We start from the raw sequence: 5,501 nt of genomic DNA on the forward strand, positions 1-5,501 counted from the left end.
GGAAAGTTTATCGCTATGCTTCAAAAAGGATGAACTAAAACGAATTTAGGTACCGATTCTAAATCTATATATATAAAGGGAGAAAACCAGTTTGGTTAAGCATTCAGAAATGCCAAGAATGTCCTCACTTCGTACACAAAAAACCAAAAACTAATTATCTAAAAAATAGGGTTAAAAACGTAATAATTCTGAATTCTCAACGACATTAATTCACAACCATTGGATAAGATACTCACACTTTAAGTTCATTTTCAGCCTTTAGATCAATTATTCCACAACTGCTACATCACATCTGGATTTGGATCACATCCTGTGTGAAGAAACACTCACAGATAGAAAGACAGAAACCATGTATCGCACGATCAAAGCAGCAACTGCTGCGGTTGACAGACCCGACATGGAACCGCCATTTATCACACGTTCTCGATCCTCACAGAGCATACAAAAGGGAAAATTGGATGATTTTCTCAAACTCATTTTTGTCTTCCGTACAAAACACCCTCCTCCACGCCTTTTCTGTATGATTTCTTCATCTGAAACTAGCAATCCTGAAAATAAATGTTAGGATTCACACAAATCGGTTAGTATTATCCCTCTTTATTCAATATCCATTTTTTTTTGTCCCATCGTCTACACACTGTTTTTTCTATCTATTCATTCTGTGGTATTTTTCTAGCTATTCACTTTGTGGCCTTAGGTACCTTCCATCACTCTCTCTCTCAAACATTGCACTGAGGAAGAATGCGCACTCATTCTTTTAGACTAAAAACCCAGAAATCCTAACTTTCAAGGACGATCCGGTAAGCATTTTCTCTAATACTCACTCTCATATTTTCTGTGCTTTCCTTGGTTTTTTGCTTTTGTTCAAGTTTTTTATGGGTTTTAAGTTTATTGTAGTCAATTTCGGGTTTTGTGGAGTCGGAAAATCGAAGACTAAGAAGCAGAGGAGGAGATCGGTGAAGAAAAAAGGAGAGAAAGTAAAAGGAAAAAATGTGAGTTATTTTTTATTATTCTCTTTTTCCAAAAAGCAATTTTTGGATATTTTATCATTATTGTTTGGTTGCTAGGAAATTGGGTTACTGAGTAGCAAATAAATTTGATTGTTTTGTGGTTTTTGAGTAGTTGTAGGAAGTAAATTTAATTATATTGTGTCTACTGGAAGGTTGGAAGAACTGATATGCTTATGTATATGTATACATATGTTCTGATTCCTGTTAAACTTTGTATTATTTTTGTGTTTGTCATTGGCAGGTAGCTTTGAAAACATTAGATAAATTGGATAATTTTCTCGAACAATATTATCCTTATCTTGGCCAGATTTTTGAAATGGGTTTTCGCTAGAGATTTTCACTTTCTGCTTCAATCTAGGTACTCTATGCTTAATTGAATTGTTCATCACGACCTTATTTTCATATATATAGTAATTTGGAGTATTTAACTCGATTGTCATTTGAACTATTCGAAATTATTTATATTTACCAGATTTTTTAAATGGGTTTTGGACCAATTTGTAGAAACCTCTCTGTTTTGTGTAATGTACTACTACGATTAGTAGTTTGTTTTTGGGTGGTGAATTTATAAGATTTGGAATCTTTATGGAAGAACAAGGAAAGAAAATCTGCAAAAAAGACAAGATTAGTCAAATTCTCCCACCGTTTCATTTTAAAGATGTTTACAGCTTTAGGAACCTACTTTTCATCCTGAGTTTTCATCCCACCGGAGATTGGCGGCTTCAGCTTCATTGTCACTGAGACTGGTGGCCCATTGGTGTTGGGTACGGTTTATTGATACGTAGGAGTTTTACAGGTAGGTTGGTTTTTGTATACCTCTGTGTCGAAAGAAATATGTGTATGTTGTTTGCTGCAAATGAATTGATTTCATTGCATTTCAGGCTTCATGACTTGAATCAACTTGGTGAGTTTTATGCTCTTCGTTCGATTATAGTATATTCTTTTACAATGACTTTAAGTATTTACATAGACAGTTTTGCAATCTGATTTTTTTTTATTTTTAAGTTTTTGCTAAAGATGCACGATTCAATGTGGATGTGGCCTTACAATCTTTTTATTAGAATATGATATATTTTAATTGTTCTCTTATTGAGTAAAGTTTTGGACAGTTTGGCAATGTGTAATTGAAGTTCTGTTTGTCATTGTATCGATGTTGCAGTTTGCTTACTTGCCAAAGCTTTTAACATGTTTCGGGAGTGATACACATGGAGAATACAAGTGGTTACACATTCCAGGTTTGAGCATTCGCTTGCTGTCTATTTGCCATACATGACGATAAAGAAAGCCAGCAAATTTTCAAGTCATGTTTGCTGATAAGGATTGGATTAGTCTTGGGTTAAGTAGAATTTGATTGAAGAGGCTAGCATTAAGTATTTGTGGATTAATTTTCCCATCGTTAGATTTTTTTGTATGTAGAGAAAGGTTTATGGCTCTTGTATACCTAACTATTAGCCATTTATTCGTATTATTGCTTTGTTCCAAATAAGTAATGCTTTCAATGCCATTTACAGATAATAAACAATTAAATTACAAGCATCTATTTGCATTTTTGGACATATATTATGCACTGAATTTACCATGTCATTTTGGTTTTGGCTTTTACTTTGCCCTACTAAATTACATTAATTTTAGAGCATATTAAGCAACTTTTAACTATCACAATAGTTATGTAAATAGATGAAGACCTATCCAGAAAAATGCATATTTTGACATAAAACCGTGAACATCATTAAGGTATCTTATCCATGAATATTTATTCTATCTATATCCTCATGAACTTAGTTTATCTTTTCCACTTTCTTCATAACACTACATTAGGGGAGCCTCATGTTCCTTATTATCATTAAAAACATATGTGTGATACATGTAATGATCCTTATTATCAATAAGACTTAGATCTTATCCAACAATTATACATTCAAATTCCAGCCAAAAATTGGAATCCCCAATCTAACCAACTCAACATACAGGTCTACAAAAATAGAACAAATTATAGTTTTAATCAACTCATCTTTAACAGATTTTGGTAAAATAAAGTGTTCAAAGAGAATCCAATATGTAGTGAGCTGTATTTTGTGGTATTGTGAGGATAAGATGATATATATGCCTCCGTTTTTTCTCAACAGGAAACTGAGATTGTATGATGTTGTTGAAGACGCCAACATAAATGCAAAGAAAGAAGAGGGACAAATAAAGAATAGAGGGTAAATACATTAGCTCCCTTCGATTCTGTCAGTTGGTACTTTTCTCCTATTTTTCATTTTTTTAATGGACGAATACATATTCATCATTCCTATATACAATCAGAATAACTATGTATTTCGTGTATTTTGTGGTATTGTGAGGATAAGATGATATATATGCCTCCGTTTTTTCTCAACAGGAAACTGAGATTGTATGATGCTGTTGAAGACGCCAACATAAATGCAAAGAAAGAAGAGGGACAAATAAAGAATAGAGGGTAAATACATTAGCTCCCTTCGATTCTGTCAGTTGGTACTTTTCTCCTATTTTTCATTTTTTTTATGGACGAATACATATTCATCATTCCTATATACAATCAGAATAACTATGTATTTCGTGTATCACCATTCTCTTTGCCTGAAATCTTATTTGGATGGTCCTGCTTATGTACGAAGTTCTTTCTTATATGATGAATGATTTCCTAGCCTATTTTGTGTTTCATTGCACTTTAGCGTTAGGTGTAAGAAAACACACAACTTTTTTTTTTTCCTTCCACCTCAAGTGACAAATTTGTGAACAACCATTAATTGAAAAAAAAGAGGCTATTTTCATGGCCTGACCTCAAATGAATTTGTATTAAATTAAAAGCCAAAATTTGCACACCACTTAAATTGGCACAAATTCAGCATTTGTACTTGGCTCCAAGAACCTACTTTGGCCTAATTTTTTAGAAATACCCCGTGTTTTTACATACGCAAAACATCTTAAAGCAAAACCATTTTTAGGGGCGCGTACCAAACATCTTAACAATAGATAAGATCCCAATATATTTTAACTATCACCATAGTTAGGTAAATAGATGAAGACCTATACACGAAATGTAGTATACAAAGAAGTCTTGCTTCATTCCAGCTAATTATGGTGATTCCTAATAGGTAACAACTTTATTAACGATAACCTTGCAATATGCATTTCTCACTTATGAATTAACTCTTTTTATTTGATTTTTAATTTTCTCATAATTGTTTGTAGATTGGCAATGAAAATTTGAAGCGTCAATCAGGAACAAATGGGTGGAAATTGCAGCATTGAAGTTAATTTTCTTTTCAAAATAAACAATGACATATAGACTTTATGGGTATTGTGAATAATGTAAATATTGTGATCTAGGTTTTATATTTTGACATTTAAGTTGTTTTGTATTTTGCTACGAGTACTTAATGTTTTCATATACTCTTTTTTTATTCACATCTACTCACTATTGTTCATGAACTTTAGGTAGGAACTTGCATCCAAAATCCCATGTTGTTTGACAATTACATAAATAACATTTAAATCATTACTTTACGCAAAGTGAAAACGAAAAACATGACAACTTTTTAGGACGTGGATGATAAAAAAAAAAGTTCCTCTTTGCACAATACATTTAAAATATATCTTGACAATTACAATGGAAAAAAATAACACAATACACCTTTAGGGGCTCGTAACGCCCGTGATGCAAAAATGCCTCTCGCACGCACGTTAGTGCGTGCGGAGAGGCTAGTTTTGAGTTAAAGTGGGAACCTATCACAACGGAAAATTTATTAACTCACCAAACTACACATTATTGTTTAATCCATTATTAATAACTCATCACACTACTTGTCACTCAGTACCACAGTCTGGTGGTATTTCTCTTCACTTGGAAGTGAGAGGTCTTAGGTTCGAATCTCGTGGATGGTGAATTTGATACTAAATTAGGCTGCTCATTGTATGGCTTAGCCGAACTCCTCCTTTCCTTAGTGTAAAAATATCGATGTATTCAAAAAAAAAAAAAAAAAAAAAAAAAAAAACTCACCACACTTCCTATTATTGTTAAATCCATTATTTGTAGGGAGTTTTAACGAAAATGGCCTAACACTATTCATTCTTAATCAAAATGACATTTTGTGTATGAAAAGTCCATAATGGATCAAGCTCTTTTCTTTATTTACTCTTATGTCATTTTTATTTTTGTAACGGGGTCCATAATGATGTTGACATTTCTATTTGGAAATACATTATTTTACATGATGTTATTGAACTTATGCTAATTTGCTGCCAGCTCTTCATGCTTCCATCATGTTGTCGATATTATGCAGCTCTTCTTTTGTCAAATTGTTCTAGTACTATTCATTGCCTTCTACCAGCTCTGCATCTCTTTCTCTATCTTATTTCACCTGGTAGTACATTTCTGCTGTTTTTTTTTTTTTTGAAATTTTGAGGCTTCTAGAAGGGCTGATGACTGATTCTTGTCTTGCTGTAAATATACATTTCTTCTTCTTC

The 5,501-nt window shown here is 32.7% G+C and overlaps 1 long non-coding RNA gene across 9 annotated transcripts; it reads left to right on the forward strand.

Moving 5' to 3' along the window:
• Window positions 1–309: 309 nt before the first annotated feature.
• LOC126621960 (uncharacterized) lies at window positions 310–4,448 on the forward strand. 9 transcript variants are annotated; one of them, XR_007623238.1, is made up of 7 exons: window positions 311–580; window positions 677–800; window positions 898–1,806; window positions 1,892–1,914; window positions 2,170–2,245; window positions 3,394–3,471; window positions 4,227–4,448. It is a non-coding gene; the product is annotated as an uncharacterized LOC126621960 (long non-coding RNA). The 9 variants fall into 9 exon arrangements; XR_007623231.1 differs by adding an exon at window positions 3,137–3,214 and having other exon boundaries at window positions 310–580; window positions 898–2,245; XR_007623236.1 differs by having other exon boundaries at window positions 898–1,914.
• The last annotated feature ends 1,053 nt before the right edge of the window (window positions 4,449–5,501 follow it).

The sequence above is a fragment of the Malus sylvestris genome, chromosome 5 (genome assembly GCF_916048215.2).
Source record: "Malus sylvestris chromosome 5, drMalSylv7.2, whole genome shotgun sequence".
Taxonomy (NCBI): domain Eukaryota; kingdom Viridiplantae; phylum Streptophyta; class Magnoliopsida; order Rosales; family Rosaceae; genus Malus; species Malus sylvestris.